Here is a 17986-nt window from a genome sequence, read left to right as displayed (position 1 = left end):
AATAGAAATATACAAAGAAAGAAGAAAAAAAGAAACAAGGCCAGTTTTAAAGGTGAGAAAAAGTTGCTGTAGCACAGGGTTTTAATCCCAGCACTCCAGTGGAGGCAGAGGCAAGAGGATCTCTATGAGTTCCAGGACAGCCTGGTCTACATATGAGTTCCAGAACAGCTAAGGTTATACAATGAGACCCTGCCTCAAAAAATGTTGCAAAAATAACAGGACACTTACACTTACAAAGGAGAGTAATGGCTCTTTGGAGATACACTACAGAAGGATTCTAGATGAAATTTGGAGGCAGAACTAAAAGGATATGTCTTATGGTTGGCTGTTTGAAGTTAAGAAAAAGGAAAGTAGGTAGAGATATCCTAGGTATATTACTTCCTGCAAGTCACCAACTGACTATCTGAATTTATTAGTTGGGGCCACTTAATAAAATGCCATAAACAATAGTAATATGCTTTCTTGCATTGCTGAATGCTAGAATTCCATGGTCACAATGTCTACAGATATCATTCCTGATTAGAATTGGAGTTTGTAGCCAGCATCAAATTTCTGTATTAGCATGGCTTCTTTTGTATACACCCTACTTACTGCATTAAGACCTTCTCATGTGACATCATTTAACTTTAGTTACCTCCTCAAAGATCCTCTTCTGAATACAGTTGCATTGAAAGTATTGACATATAAATGGGGGAGTTTACAATTTAGCTCATGGCTTGTGCAAGAGAAATGTTCTAGAGGATAGTCATGGGTCAAGCTTCCCATCATCCTGGTCGTTCTGAGTGTAAAGGATATTTGATTTTATGCTTTGTCGCACAATTCAAAAGTCTTGATTTGTGTGTTATTCTGAATATTTTGAGAAAAAAATCTCATGATTTTTTGTGCAAGATTGGAATGATCCCTTTGTCAGTCATATTTACACTGTCCATGCTACCTACCAAAGCAACAGGAATCATGACATAAAGGGGCACCAAGACATAGAACATAGAAAGACAGATTGATGCTGGTACTGTATAGCAAAATCTCAGGAACCTAGCTTAACATACCACACACACACACACACACACACACACACACACACACAGAATTTTCTTTGCTTTATAAGATTTATTTTATTACTTACTTATTTATGTATATGTGTATGTATCTTGGTGTGTGTGTGTGTCTCTCTCTCTCTCTGTGTGTGTGTGTGTGTGTGTGTGTGTGTGTGTGTGTGTATGTGTGTGTGTGTGTATGCATACTGGTAGAACCAGAAACTACTTTCAGATTCCCTGGGGCTGGAAGTTATAGGAAGCAACGTTTAGGAAATGAATGTTGAACTTCCTGGCAGAACTTCAAGGATGGAGGGATGACATGGTAAGAGGTGTGGAGTAGTCACATTTGACCATATTAACACTGTGCCTCTTCCTTACAAAATTATAATACTCAACAACAATTTGAACTTTAATGAGTTTATCTAATTCCAGTCACCTCACAAAATCACCTAAATACTATATTCAGATTGGCTTCCATCCTTTATACTTCACAATGGTGAATATATTTAAACAGAATGAAGCACTGGGGAGCAGAAAAACTACATTGACTCCATAGCAACTTCTGCCCAAGATTTCATGAATATGCTGCCATGGATCTTTAGACATTCCCTCGTGGATGATGGAGAAATGCTATACAGATAAAGAGGCCTAATTTTCAAATAAGGCCAAAATCTGACATAGTGGGTCTCAGTGTTTCACACAGGAATATTGTGAAGTTACTATTAGACAATGACACCACATTCCTAGCTAATTTCACTGGAAAGGTGGCAGTTCTATCTGTGAAAACACGCAGGATAATGGCAGGTGTTGAAGTTTTCTTCCATGCAGGTTGCAACTAAAAAGCCAGCCAGGTATCTATATATTAGGGTAAAAATAAGTAGCTACAAGTAATAGTCTATATCAGGTAAAGAGGTGTGTGTATGTAGTGTGTGTGTGTGTGTGTGTGAGAGAGAGAGAGAGAGAGAGAGAGAGAGAGAGAGAGAGAGAGAGAGAGAGAGAAGAGAAAGAGAAAGAGAAGAAAAAGAGAGAGAGAGAGAGAAAGAGAAAGAGAGAGAAAGAGAAAGAGAAAGAGAAAGAGAAAGAGAAAGAGAAAGAGAAAGAGAAAGAGAAAGAGAAAGAGAGATCACCTAGAGTGTAAAAGAATTTAAATAAAACTAAGTTCTAAAATCTAATCCCTTTAATATAGAGAGAAATAGCAAGGAAGAGTGACAAGAAGAAGCTTGTGGGGCAAAAATGAGAGATAATAGAGGCAAGGAGTCACAGAAGCCAGGGGAGGAGAGAAGGGAATGTTTAGCAAATGAATCACTATTGCCAAGGGCCACAGAACGTGGGAGTAAATGGGGGATTTGGCAACTTGTTGATTTGTATTTTCTTTGGTAAGAGCTGGTTCCATAAAGTGGTAGGCACTGAGGTGGTACATGTGTGTTTTAAGGAGTATTGTGAGCAGGAAGAGAGAGAAATGAATGAAGACAGGGGCTTAGAAATGGAGTAGAGAACTGTCTAGCTAGAGGAAAGCACATGGATGTCAAAGAATGATGTATTTTAAGGTAAGGGGCATGAACACCATGCTTGCATACTGACTGGACTGGTGAAATAGGAAGGGGATTATGGTGCTGCAGAGGAAGTTAAATAGAATAGACTGAGATCCAGAATGTAGATAAAGATATTACTGTTAGGAAGAAAACTTCTTTTAGCATGAGGAATGATTGAGTACAAAAAAAGGTCAAAAGAAAAAAATAGTCCCACTAAAGAGATTCTGAAGCAACTCCTGTCCCATACTTCTGACTTCTAAATTGAACAGAAGAAATGGAAGGCACAGGGACTGGAAAGACTCAACACATGACTATCTTGGGCAAAGAAGAGTGCCTAAGTGAGACTATAGGCTATGTGACTTGTTCATCAGGATTTGCAATTCTCTCTCTTCACATGGACACTCTGAGAGCAGACTGCTGGTTTCATCCAATGCTGGATATTTGCTTATCAACTGGAGCACAGGCAAGGAGGGCAAAGGACTGACTGTGGTAAAAGAACAGAATGTCTGAAAAGGCTGAGAGCAGAACACATGGGAAATGTTAACTGAAAAGCTCACAAGGGAGGCCACTGAAGAGCTGCAATTCCGATACTGTACACGAGGGGGCAAAAGATGACCAGAAATGAGACTGGCCACACCCTATTTTGGGGAGTCTTTTATCCAGAGCATTTCCGGCCCTACTGGCCACTCTAAACATCCCTTGAACTTCAAGGTGCATGGAGATGCTTACTAACCTGGATTCATTGCTGATGCCACCCAATGGCTGATACATGGTGTGGTGTGGTGTGGTGTGGTGTGGTGTGTGTGGTGTGGTGTGGTGTGGTGTGGTGTGTGTGGTGTGGTGTGGTGTGGTGTGGTGTGGTGTGTGTGGTGTGGTGTGGTGTGGTGTGGTGTGGTGTGGTGTGGTGTGGTGTAGTGTGTGTGGTGTGGTGTGGTGTGGTGTGGTGTGCTGTGGTGTGCTGTGCTGTGTTGTGCTGTGCTGTGCTATGATGTGTTGTGCAGTGTTATGCTGTGGTATGCTGTGGTAGTGTAATGGTATGGTGTGGTAGGCAAGAACAGAAGAAGGTATGAGCATCAAGAAACAATAGAACCTTCATCTGTGCCTGTCTTGAGCTCTTCGCCCATGTGTGGGCTATTCCTAGACTCCAACTGTGAAATAACCACAGAAAGCACACACTGAGTGTTCTTAAACACCCCAAGCTATGGGAAGTTGGTGTGAAGGTGAAACTTAATTTATATGCTGGTCTTAAAAAGCCATCAGACCTATTGCCTAAGGCTGAGACCATGGTATATAGCACCATGGGCTGGACCTAACCCAGAGCACTTCTGGAACCAAATGTACAAAGCCTTTCAAATGTGTTCTTGCAGAAGAAGGGAGCCACTAGCTAGTAAATATTCCCTAATGTCTTGTTGCCAGGCCTAAGATGAACATAGGCTGATGAGGCAACGTAAAATTTACTCCTCATTTTTGCCTTTATTGCTCATTCATTTACTATTTACCTGTTCCTTCATGCATGACAGGAGAGGAGGCAAGCGGCCATGTCCTAGGTCAGTGATTCTCAACCTTCCTAATGTAGTGACCCCCAACCAAAAAATTATTTTTGTAATTTTGATACTCTTGTGAATGGTAATGTAAATATCTTATATGCACATGGTCTTAGACAACCCTTGTAAAAGGGTTGTTCTACTCCCAAAGAGCTCTTAACCCAGAAAGTTGAGAAGCACTCTCCTAGGTGATAGATGGGAGAAAATGGAGGAGTCTTAGTAACTGGGAGACTGGGAAAGGCTGTTTCTGAGAAAAGAAAGTACAATGGTTAGAGGAGGGAACCAAGAGAGAAGATTCAATTGGATCAAGAAAAATAGAGGCGACTGTGTGACCAATTAGGAGGGGCTGGTCTCACAGCAGCTCAGGAGGCTGCAGGCTAACTTCAAGATAACAAACATTTGTTTGTTCATTATTCCTAGGATCCTGGAGTCCTTTGGAATACTGATAAAGCCCCTGCTGTCAAGCAACTGTCTGTTATCCTTTCCCCTGTGATCCCATGAATCAACAAAGAGATTCTCAGGTGGTCCAGGTCAAAAGTCCAAGTATTGTTCTCCTAAATCTAGAATGGACTTGGTGGGCACCAACTATCAGTAGGTGAGGAATGTGGAATAGCATAGCAGCACTAAGCCAGATAAACCACACTACCTGTCCTGGGAAATTTACTATGCACAAGGACTCCACACAGACTTGCCTAGCAGACGCAAAGGCTCAGGTTTAAATCACCCCATGATATCGGCACTCTCCTAAAACCTAGATCCTATTTCCTTGCTGTAGTCATACCCCATGCCAAGTCAGATGAATTTCCAGCTCCTCTCTCACCTACTTGTCCCACAGGCTGGAACTTGGATTATACAAACACTTGAATTCACTATTCTAAATACTGCAATTTGTCTGTCCTGTCTGTTGACCTTTGCCTGTCTGCATTTGACATGTTTTGATTCTGTAGGGTTGTGGGTTTTGTTTCATCAACAAGGTGACTATGTGGTTAATTACCCTTTGACTTTTAGGGTCAGGGCCTCCATCTGAGCAGGAAACACCCATGGCTCCAGAAGTTTTAGGCATCTTGTCATTTAACTGTCATTGTCAATCTTTCACCCTTCTATCACTCCCATCTCTTTGCAGTCTCGGGAGTTGTGTGTGCTGTGGAGAAACTTCCAGAGGCTAACTGGAGCCACCAAAGTGTTGGTAATGTGTGTGGCTGTCTCATCTACCAAGTTTCAGTCACTCCCTAGTTTCATCAGATTATACCTATCCCAGGGATCAGACCTCTGATGGTAGGGGTCCCTCCCTGAGGAGGAAACCTGAGCCCTGCTGCTTTAGGTTCACACACTTAGGATGAGTTACACTTGAGCCACATAGACTGGGCAGAGGTAGAACACTTTCTTGTTGAACCTATCAGCTTCTGTCAAGTGGTCTAGGCCAGTCTTGATTTCCCACTTGCTCTTGACTCAAGCCACTGATTTTCTTTGTGAAACATTTTCCTGGTGTCAACTAAGCACTGGTTTCACAAAGACATTCACCTTGAATATTTGTGGAAAGCCAGTTAAGTTCGGCAAGGTCCTAAGTTTTGGGAGCTATGGGAACATCTACAGTCTGATACAACCTCTACCCATTGTGGGGGCAGTTTAGAAGAGCAACTATGCACATACAGCTGGTGCTGAACAGAGTCAGGAGAGTCCAAGAGAGCCAGGGAGCTCTTCCCACCTGGCTTCTGCATTGTGGGCAAAGATGCAGTTGTGTTGGATGGTGTTTTGCTGGGGCAAACATGTGAAGGACTGTTTTCCTGAAGTGGACACAGGTGTGAAAGGCTAAGGGAGACAACTGAAGGAATGTTTCACCTAAGCAGACACAGGAGGAAGGATGATCTGCTAAAACAAGCATGTGAAAGGACACATGATGAAGGATTCTTTGCTAACAGGCATGCGTTGATCTGCCTTACGCTGCATAGTTGAGCTGCATTTGTCTGGACTCCATAGAGAGAAATACACACACACACACACACACACACACACACACACACCAAAAAAAAAAAAAAAAAACAAACTTCTGGTGGTGTGCTGCAGTTTCTTGTCACTTCTGAGGTCTCAAGCTGATTGGTAGGGTGATGTCAGCTGAGACAGATATGAAAAGGACTCTGACAGTGACAGGAGCTGAGCTTGGCTTGCTTATAGAGTTAGCTGTGCAACACTTGTGGATCTCCTGTCTTTGCTGATCTTTACTTCCCTGAGAGAAGAACAGCTGAGAATTTCTCCTGGCATCCCTCCTGGTCCCTCCTGCTGACTTGTGCCAAGGTTAAGGCCTGGCTATCTCGTGTCACTACTGTTGCTAACCCGATTCTACCTAACTGGACTTCTGGTGTATCTGTGAAGTATTTGCAAGTGGATTGAGCTGCTGCTGCCTGCTGACCTGTGAACTGAACTGCCAATTTCCAGACAACACAGATGGGAGTTGCTCTAAAGAACCTTTCTAAGTCTTTTTTTTTTCTTCTTCCTTTTCTTTCGAGACAGGGTTTCTCTGTGTAGTCCTGGCTGTCTTGGAACTTACTTTGTAGACCAGGCTGGCCTCAAACTCAGAAATCTGCCTGACTCTGTTTCCCAAGTGCTGGGATTAAAGGTGTGTACCACCACGCCCGGCCAAAGAACCTTTCTAAACAGGTCCACATCCCCCACTCCATGTATCCTTTCTTTTCCACTACCTCTAGTGGATGGTGGGCTACAAGGGAGGTTAAAGCATTTAAGAACCATCATTAAAAGCTGGCATTTGAAAATTTAAAGTTAAAACAACCAGTGAAAGTCTGCATCCCAAGAAAATCAACCCTCTACCTCTCCCTCTCCCCTCCCCCTCTCCCTCCTCTCCCCCTCCCCCTCTCTTCCCTCTCCCTCTCCCTCGCCCCCCCCCCTCTCCTCCCTCTCCTCCCCCTCCCCCTCTCCTCCCTCTCCCTCCCCATCCCTCTCCCCCTCCCCATACCCCCCCTCTCCCTCTCCCTCTCCCCTCTCTCCCAGGAGCCATCTGAGTGGTGCTTGAGGTTGAAAGTTTTGGACCCGGAACCACTCAGTGATAATGTGTAATTACGGAACCACTCAGTGATGATGTGTAATTACGGTAGCAGTAGTAGTCCCACATCAGCTAGGGCAAGATGTGGCTTCTGACCATACAGATAAAATCCTCTAGCAGACTAGCAGGCTCTTGTTTCAGTTAGTCTGAAGTCAAGTGCCAGCGAGCTTGAGGTGAGGATTTCAGTAGAGTATAAAACACTCAACATAGACCTTCCTTTGACAGTGTCAGAGTCTCAGCAGGTAGGAGGAGTAAAGAGCTCTCTGGAGCACATCAGGGGCTCAGGAACAAGGTTTGAAATCACAGTGGGTATAATGGTTATTACTATGGAACATGTGCCCAGATCTGTTAGGGTGAACAGTACTTACATGCTAGAATGTTCCTAGGCTACCTTCCCTTTCATTGTTTTAAGATACACTTCAAAATATTGCTCACTACATAATACAATACCCTGGGTGCTGTGTTGGATGGTGTGAAAGGAGTTGAAGCTGATAGTTTTAATAACACTTTATTATTATAAAATGCATTTGGGAATAGGGATGTTTATAAATGTTTAATGCCAGAGAAAACTGTTAAATATGCAGCCATAAAACTGTGTGTACTTAATGTTCCATTATATACAAGTCAAGCCTTGTCTTGTGTATGTGGGATTGAGTAGGTAGGGAAGTTACACTGACTGTCTGGAAACTCTGCTCTGCTTCATCATTTTGCCTGCACAAGCTACACAGAAGTGCAATGGCTGAGCTTTCCCAGATAGCTGAATTGAACTTGGTCCCCTGCTAAAAAGGTAAACAAATTCAAAATGATCCAACTTGGGGCCACCTTATTGTCATTGTTGCTAAGAACAAAGAACCAGAGGGGATCAGAGCTGCCTGCTTTGAATCTTGGGGCTACTGACTACCACTCTGAGGATAGTAGAGGAAGGCTTCCTCTCCACTTTCTCCAATCTAGAGGGGTTTGCAGCCTTTCCTGTGGTGTGGAAAGGAGGGACAGGTCTCCTGGATCAGCATGTCAGGTCAGCTCAAGCTGTTGACTCCAATGCTCACAAGCTTCTACTTCCCCTCAGCTGGTATGGGCTGGGCAGATGTAGCAAGGGAAACAGCCAAACCAGGAAACTCGACATGTCTCAGCATTTACCCAACAACCTAATAATGTGAAGGCAACTGTGCTCAGATGTCCCAGGGCTGTTCCAGGAGAAACCACCAAGAACAGCCCCATTCTAAACAGTGAAGGAAAGCAATCATCCCCACAGGTGTCCTCTGGGCTCCTGGAATTCTCATGCCTCTCTCTGAGACTTGCTCAATCTGACTGCTGCATTCAGCAGTCCCGTGCTTTGTGAGTGAAGTGTTCTGTTCTTCCATGACCTATTGTGCAGCAGAGGCACTTTCCAAATACAGACCTTTACCTATGATGGTGAGAACCATACATGATGTATAGGAAGCCAACAAGAACTCCAAAGTCACTCTGGTACCAGGGTGGTGGAGTAGCTATCAAAAGCCACTGCCATACTCCTGTCCTCAGAACCATAATCACCTCTCAGAGACCTTATCTCCTAATCCATCACATTGGAGGCTAAGGATCCCAGTGAATTTAGGGAGCACAGAAACATTCCTTTTCTAACACTCTGGTATAAACCATATGCCTGGAGGCATGTCAGACTACTCTTGGTTGTTTCCTTGGTGTGTTTACTTTAAGAGTAAGGTGGAGACAGCACACACATAAAAACAAACGAACCAAACGAAAAGGCTCCACTCAGGAGAAGTGCCTAGACTCATAGCCACACACAAGAGTAGCAGTCAGTGATATTTGTGAGTGTGGCAAAAAAATGCTAATACAATAGGAAAAAGGTATTGCATGAAATGTTTAGCTCTAGAACATGGGCTCTTCATCAGGACATAAGCATGGTCCAGCAAGTCAGTAATATACCTAGGATAGCAAAGTCAAGCACACAGACACAAGACTTGTAGTGAAGCATAGTGTTTATTAAGTAAAGATGTACACTGTTTTGAACAGATATTAGTTTCTCACAATTGGATACCCATTTAACATAGGGTATGAAGTATCATGGGGCTACAGAAGAGAGGTAGAAATACATCAAAAAACAAGGCCCCAGAATTTGGGGGAAGGGCATGATAGAACCGCTTTTCCCCCCGTGCATTGTACAGCTTTGTACTATTTTAAACATTGTCAGGAAAATATATAGGGCCCTGACATTCTGCCCACTAAAGTCAGCTTGCCACAATGAAAACACATATGCATATACACAAAGTGGTGTTTGGCAAGCAGGGGCCAGGGAACACTTGTTATCACACACCAAGTTGGATCTAACAGTCTACTTCTGCAGCATTATCTCCACAAACTATGCTTAAGAATAACTGCAAACAATTTACAGGTAAAGTAATATAACCCACCCCCCTCTCCCATCAAGGGACTCTGCCCATTTTGCATGTCCCTTTCCCATACAGACCATGGAGGTCTGTCTTAAGCCCCATCTTCCCCTCATGGGTGAGGATTGGTGTCCTCTTCAGCCTGAAAGTAACCGGCGTGATCTTGTCCAGGGGGCAGAAAGCGTGGCCTGTTCTCTCTTCCGTGGTCAGAAGAGGCGTTCTGAAAAAAAAAGGGGGGCGGGGGGGGGAGAGTGGTGAACTTAAATACTTGGCTACAGTTCTTCCACTAGGTAATCTATGCTGGGGAAGACAGAAAGTAGGATTTTACTTTAAAACCACCCATCTAGCTCAGTTATATACAGATCCCAGTAGACAATGGCTCTTTACTCAGCAGTGAGTTCTACATGTGTAACTTCCTCAAATTGATAATGCTTCAAGTCTGCATTTCAAACACAGACTATATTTCTGTGGTGTTTCCCTTATGAAGAAGAGGGCCAGAATCATTCTAAATTCAAAATAAAAAAAGCTATAGAATATCTCAACTCTATAATATTGATTCTCTCTTTGGCTGTAAACCCAAGAGTGGGCCTTTATTGTATAGATGCATAAAATTTTCTGAGGATTCCAGGCCAGGCATTTTTAAGTCAAGACTTTCAGATGATTGAGACCCCTAACCCTAACCCTGATGACTGAGAAGTACTTACATGTGGCATTGCTGAGGGGTAACATGCTGCTGCTGCTACTTGTTGTGACACTGATACTTGACGTGAAGTTGTCGAAGGTTGACGTGACACTGCTGATGCTTGACGAGATAGTGCAGATGCTTGGCACGACGGTAAAGATGCTTGGCATGACGGTAAAGATACTTGACGTGACGGTAAAGATACTTGACATGATGGTAAAGATACTTGACATGATGGTAAAGATGCTTGGCATGGTGCTGCCAATGCTTGATGTGATGCTGCCATTTCTTGGCATGATCTTGATGAGTGATGCAGAAGTGGAGGAGCATGATCAACAGGAGTCTCCCAACGTCTGTAAGAGAAGAAATCTGGAGCAGTGACATAAGCCAAAGAATGATGGCTCATGAGAAATTCTCCATGCTGCATATAATCTGATCCGGGTTTATATATTATTGGCTCTTCACAGCATGTAACAAACATCTTACATCTACCTCCCTAGTTTGCATAGCCAATGCCTTCATTCCAGAAAAGTTAAAGAATGGGCATGAAACTGGGAAGTTACTCAGCTGTGGTCAATAAAGTCTTCTCTACAAACACCCTGTGCTGAGAATCTAAACTTGAGCAATGAAGTCAAATGATTTCAAGGTTTATATTTGAAGTCTAGTTTTGAGGCTGTCTTGTCTAGGCTTTATGTGTAAAAGATCCTCCATTCGAGCAGTAGGTTCTCAGATAGGCACTACACAGCCAGGAACAGGGGAAAAGCAGTGGCCTCCACCCTTCTTCCCACTCAATCTATCTCTTACCTATGCATCTCACTTTGTGAATATTCAGAGTTGCTATTTCCAAAAAAATTCATGGCGCGTGGCCCCAGGTCATCAATAACAGTCACCATCTGTAAAAACCAACATGGTTATTGTGAAAAGATACAGGTGCCATACATCTCCTTCTTGACATCTCAGGCTGGGACCACCCCTGTACCTGCTCTCGTGGACGATATACACGAGGTCCTTGCCCACTTTGTTGCTGCCCCGGACGTTCATATGGTAAGTTTCGAAGCAACTCAATACGCTGGGCCAACTCATATTCACATTGCTCTTGTTCTCTGTCCTGCAGATATTGATGTGTCAAAAAAAATTAAACAAAAAATTAACTTGATGTCTTACCACCATCCCCAAGAAATTAACTTAACATTCAAATGAATTCAAAAATAATAATAGTCTGGTCTCTGTCCATTCAGGGCTATAGGAACTACTGACTGCTTCGCTAGCACACTACTCACAGGCATGCCCCTGGGTTACAGACTTCTAAGAATCCAAAACACCCACAAAATCATGTGTTTATTATCTATCCTGTGTTCAGGTCTACCTTGAACAGAGAGTTTTCACTTTCTGGGGCAACTCAACTATAACAGATGGAGTAGGCTAACCAAATAAAGCAAGCAATCCAACTTTTTAAGAAAATGAAATCTCCTTTCAGTTGTAAAGGTAAAATGACCTTTCCATACCTCCTCTTCCATATCTATGTAAGAAGGCAGCTCATCGTGGAAGGACCTGCTGATACTCAAGTCATACACCTGTGTCATTACTCGTGGGCCACTGAGTTGAGCAAACCTTTCCCCCAAAAGCGGACGATGGAATTGATATGTTCTCCTTGGCTGCATTTGTAAGGACACAAAATTACAAAGACCTGCTGTTAGTCCTTGCTTTTTCTTTTTCTTTTTCTTTCTTTCTTTTCTTTCTTTTTTTTTTTTGGCTTTTAAATCATATTTATTGTTTCAGTCCTAAGAAGCAACATTTTTCTTATTTTTGTGAATTTAAAAAATATATACAGTTTGATAGCTTTAAGTAGCTTACCAGAAGTGGAAGTAGGTGGGTAGTGGATTTGGGGGGGGGGAATCTGGGGAACTTTTGGGATAGCATTTGAAATGTAAATGAAGAAAATACCTAATTAAAAAAATTAAAAAAAAAAAAAAGAAATTCAGCATCATCCTTGGCTGCAAAGAAAGTTCCAGAAAGACTGGCATACACGAGTCCCTGTCTCAAAAATAAAACAAATAAAAAATAAACATATGTATTTGTGCAAATACCAACAAATAAACATAACATCGTATATGAGGTTTTTCTTTACAAAACAGGGTTTTTCTGGACACATTATCATCCGAGTACAACTTACTCTTGGCACTTAACAAAACAACAGCTACTCTGGTAAACAGCTATACACTAGCATAACCAGATATTGTTGCAGATCTGCTTGCTTTTTCTTAATGCACCAAACACAGTGAACATGGAGAGGGATTGCCTCTTCAAGCCCACAGGAAACCCCAGTTATATAGATGCTACACTGGCTTCTGCTAAGACCTGCCTGGACTCTCACCTCCTGTACATAGCCAGATTGCAGACCTATTACTGGTTATTTTAAGAATTTAAAACCATATCTACACTGAGAATTTAACTGTGTGCTAATTCAAAACACAGAAAAAAACCCAAAACATTTCAGTTTAAGGACTTTTTTAAAAGGATAAATGTATTCACATAAATTTCCTTATAAATAGTTCAAAGAAATTTCATGGTACTCCAAAAAATCCCTGAAAGGCAAGAGGTCTTTTCAAAAATGAAGACACCAAGGCTCAGGAATTTGCCATTTGTCATACTGCTAGGGCTAAATTAAAACACCTATATTTTATGTTTTCATTCTATGAAGATTGCTTTGGGCATTGGGGGTGGAGTATCTATTTTTGGACTAGTAAGAGATACAAACAATTCTCCATAACTGATACAAACTCATTTCCTTGCTTGATCATCCTGTATATTTAAGAATCCTATCTTTAAAAAAAATCATTATCCAACATGGTTATATCCATAATCACAAGGATAGAATAGATGTAGCCCAGAAGAGGAAAATAATCCTAGCTTATGCTGGTGTTTTCTAAGGGGAAGGTTGGTATAAGTTTTCAAAAAAGCTGTCCTCTCTTAAGATGGTTAGCATTCATCCACACATGAAGAAAATCAGGAGCAGTAGGAATCCAGAATTTTCATACCAGCTCAACTTCCTACTTGCATCAAATATTCTCTGAAGCACAAAACATTCCTGTATATTTGAAAAGTTAGTACATTAGTAACTATAAAATATTCCTGGGCAAACAAAGTGAATTTAAGCTTGACAATGTTAGACATACCAAAAATATGCATTTTAAAAAGACTTTCAGATGTATCTCAGCATTACCGACCCACAAATTTATACGTACTATGGGTTCCACCACAGCCTCGGGGCGCACAGCCCGCAATGGTGTGGTTGGACGTGATGGGACAGCGTCAGGTGCCTTTTGATCTCCTTGTTCTTGGACCTTAGTGGCTTCTTGGATCTTAGGGTCTTTGTTGTCTTCAGTATCTTCTATTATTATACAGCTGTCGTCATCATCATCTGAAGAGGCACCCTGACGTGCAGAATCTTCATCAATTACATCTTCTTTAATAATGGAGACCTTTGTCTCTTCCAAGGGCTTCTTCACATCTGCTTCAGTGAATTCTCCTTGTTCCAGAGAGGCCTGTTCGTCTTGGCTGTCAATAAGGACAAATTCTGGACCCACTTCAAATTCCATGTCCTGGGGCTCAAGCATGTTTTTTGGATCTATCACATACCCCTGTCCAGATGTAGGGGCTAAGGAAGGAAGCACAGAGGAGATTGTGACAAAACAGTAAAATGTGGCAAACAAGCAAAAAAAAAAAAAAGCAAGTGAATAATAGGAATTCAATAGGAAGGAGAATTGTCACATTTCTAGTCAGGATTTCTAGAATGTATAAGACTAGTGATTGCTAGCCAGGCGTGGTGGCTCACTCCTTTAATCCCAGCACTCGGGAGGCAGAGGCAGGTGGATTTCTGAGTTCGAGGCCAGCCTGGTCTACAGAGTGAGTTCCAGGACAGCCAGGGCTATACAGAGAAACTTTACCTCAAAAAAAAAAAAAAGATAAATAAATAAATAAATAATAAAAAAGTAAAAAATATGTGATTACTGTTTTATTTTACAAAGGGTTACCATTAAGACATTGCCTCGAGTCTCAGGGGGAATAAAAAAAAAAACTTTGTAGTTTTAAACAGTATTGAGACAAAAAAAGAAAAAAGACTAGTGATTGCTTGAACCTGTAAGGAGATATTTACTTTTATTGCTCTGAAATCATCTCCAAAAATTTACAGGAAATGAGCAAAGTTGGATTTGATACCTATGACCTATGATTTCATACCATTATAAAGCGAGCACTACCTCTTTTTTTGGCATTTTTATTAGATATTTTCTTCATTTACACTTCAAATGCTAGCCCCAAAGTCCCCTATTCCCTCCCCGTGGTACATTTACACAATGGAGTACTACTCAGCTGTTAAAAACAATGAATCCATGAAATTCTTAGGCAAATACATAGATCTGGAGGATATCATCCTAAGTGAGGTAACCCAATCACAAAAGAACACATATGATATGCACTCACTGATAAGCAGGTATTAGTCCAGAAACATAGACTATCCAAGATACAATTTGCAAAACACTATATTTTAAACCTTGACACCACCTTGAGGTCATCCCATTTCTTTAGACCACATCCCAATAGCTAGTTGTACCTACTTGCTGCTGGTGTAGTTGTAATATCTGTAGATGTTGTAGTATCTGTAGATGGAGTACTTGAGCTTGTCCTCACACAGGGGCTTATACTTGTGCTTGCACTTCCTTCTGTGCTTATGCTTGAGTGAGAGGGTGGCCTGGCCTGTAATTCAAATGGGGTTAGCTGAGTGGCTGGTTGAACATCTACAATCTTGACCTAAATTTCCAACAGAAGATAACACATTTCACTAACAAGGTAGAATAAGACAGATATAATAAGAAAAACAGGCGGACCCCCAAACCTTAGACATACTTTAAAATATACTTTAATAATTGAAGAACAAACACAAAATCCTTACACACACACACACACACACACACACACACACACCCCTACATATCCTTAAAAATATTGTCGGAGGTACTAAGTCTCAAAGAGGCAGTTCCTACAACATGCAAAGTAGGCTTCAAACACACACAAAAAAAGCCAAGTATGGGCTACTTAATGTTTTAGGCAGATTAAATGGGAAATATCACTAAGTATTTTGGCTGTAGAATAAAAGAGAAGTATAGGGCACTAGAACTTCTAGGATTAAGGCTATAGAGCCTTAAAGAATAAAAGAATCCAATGATGTCAGTTTTTCCCCCCTAAGGCTGCTTATATTTTAGTCAAATGTTACTTTAAATCACTTATAGATGCTCAACTTAGGATCAGGCGAAGCACAGGGACTATTCCAAGCATGACAATTACAGTAAGAAAAAAATATGTCAGAAACTGCCATGCTCATGAGACCCTTATTGAAATTAAAGTCTGTCTATCTTGACAATGCACATTAACTAAATAAAAGCATTCTAGGAATAAAGGCCCATGGTTCTACACAGTGACTGTCAATGTACATACTTCTGTGCCTGATTCAGGACATTCCTCCACATCCACAACTCCAGCCTGAGCCTGAGCATGTCTCTGCATTTCACTTCTTTGGCGTCGTTTTAGAAGCCTTAATAAAGCCATAAAGAAACCATTATTAACATGTGTACTGGAAGGGGGACTGAAGGAAGAAAAGTTACCAACAGGCTTACCAGCTGTGAACACTATGATCAACAAAATGCCTGGCATGGCAAGACATGCCCATGTTTGCAATCATGGCATTAATGTTATGGGGGCAAACAACCAATTTCTGAATGGATTGATGGCCACACCACAGGAGGAAATACAGAGGAACTGATCTAGGAAGCGTTAGGAAGAGAAGTTGTAGATATATGATCTAAACACATTATTTGAAATTCTTAAAGAATTAATAAAATATAGTAAAAATCTACTTTGTATAATGATGTGTATGTATGGAAATGCCTGAAGTAAATCCACTACTTTGTATACCTAACTTTAAAATGCCCTGTGTCTTAGGATTAGAAGTATGATTCTATGGAAAAACACTTAGCCAACATATTTAAAGTCCTGGTTTTAAATCTTAATCTTGTCTTGCAAAAGACAATAACACAAAAAAACAAGGCTTTTGTTTGGTAGTTCAAGCAACAAAGACACCATTATCAGTACAAAATATGAGAGGCTGAAGTATAGTAATAAGTGAGACTTTTAAAAATAAACAAATAAGATAACCTAACATTAAATGTGGTAAATGATATCTGTGAGATTCTGACTGCATAAAAGGAGATAAAACAGAAAAGGCCAGTTAATGAATTACTGTATCCATTTGCATATATTATTTGGCATGAAATGTATGACATTTACTCTTACTGGTTTGATTTTCAGTGTGAAATAATTTAAACACGTTATTTACAATAGTTAATACTTAAGAATTCTAAGATAGCACACATACACATATATGTATGCATATATATGCCACACACATGCTGGTTTCCTTTTGGAGGCAAGATCTACGTATCCCAGGCTAGCCTTAGACTCAGTATGTGATCAAGGAAGACCTTAGAGTTTTGCTATTGGGGCAGAACACTGACTTCTCTTTCAGAGGCCTTAGGTTCAATTCCCAGCTTGCACACGGACCCTACACCTGTCTGTAAGTCCAGTTCCAGTATCTCACACCACTTTTTAGCCTCCATTTGCACTGCAAATATGTGGTGCATAGACATACATGCAGGCAAAATACAGACACATAACTTTTTAAAATCGGTCTACATGCCTCCACCTCTCAACTCTGATATCACAGACATATACTACTACGTTTATGCTAGGCAAGCACTCTGTCAACTGAGCTACATTCCCTGCCTGTGGAGAAATGCTGTTTTAAAAACAAACCAAACTCACATTGCACAGAATTCAATTAAAGTTTTCAATTCAATGATTTCTGGTACATTCAGATCATACAATGACCATAATATTTTTAGTTCCCTTTGAATTTTTAGTCCTTTTATATTTACGTATTTATTTATACACTGGTGACTGAACTCTGGACAAGTACTAAGATAAATGTTGCAGTTGCTGGGCAAGCACTAAGATAAATCTCCAACCCCAAGACAGTTTGAGAACATTTTCATAGCCCGAAAAGATATTCTACTGTTCTAACCATTCCTCGCTGTCCCCATTCACTCTGCACGCAATACCTGGCCAGAGGCACCCTCTAATCCACCTTCTGTCTCTGTTGAATTCTCTGTTGTAAATTTTCAGATGAGCAGAATTCAAAGTTTGTCTAGGCAGGCTTCTCAGCCTGCAGGGTTCGCCGCCGGCGGGCTTCGGAGCCTTCCCTGGCTTGCAAGTGTACGATTCGGCGTCTTAACCGACAAAAGTACAAACCCCGACTCCTCCTTGTTTTTTATTTGAACCAATCGCTGAAGAGTGAAAACTTCACGTCATCCTGTACTTTTTCTAAATCCCGTGCCTTGGCTGCATAATATTGTTACTTTTTATCCATCTGTTCCCAGACGTGGATTTTTTAAGGTAGTAAGGAGCCTGGGACCTCTGGCTCTCCCGTGCACCTCAGACGTTTCACCTTAAATTTACTTGGCCTGGCAGAACTGTCTTAAAGCCAAGCTTGGGTTTCTTTTGAAAGCTTAAGGCAATTTTTTGCCTTTGAATTTTCCTGCAGGCTGTGTACGGTGGCCTGCTCTTGTAATCCCAGCACTTGGGAGGCAGAGTCAGGAGGATCTCTGTGAGTTTGAGGCCAGCCTGCTTTACATAGTGAGT

The 17986-nt window shown here is 41.4% G+C and overlaps 1 long non-coding RNA gene across 1 annotated transcript; it reads right to left on the bottom strand.

The window, feature by feature from the left end:
- Positions 1-9128: 9128 nt before the first annotated feature.
- Positions 9129-17562, bottom strand: Gm1141 (predicted gene 1141). The gene is made up of 9 exons (NR_027801.1): positions 17407-17562; positions 15728-15824; positions 14851-14989; positions 13480-13892; positions 11740-11889; positions 11214-11342; positions 11039-11127; positions 10257-10587; positions 9129-9772 (listed from the first exon to the last, which is right to left on the bottom strand). It is a non-coding gene; the product is annotated as a predicted gene 1141 (long non-coding RNA).
- Positions 17563-17986: the final 424 nt, after the last annotated feature.

Source organism: Mus musculus, chromosome X (genome assembly GCF_000001635.26).
Source record: "Mus musculus strain C57BL/6J chromosome X, GRCm38.p6 C57BL/6J".
Lineage (NCBI taxonomy): Eukaryota > Metazoa > Chordata > Mammalia > Rodentia > Muridae > Mus > Mus musculus.
The sequence above is the reverse complement of the archived record's forward strand: the minus strand, read 5'-3'. Positions and strand labels throughout refer to the sequence as shown.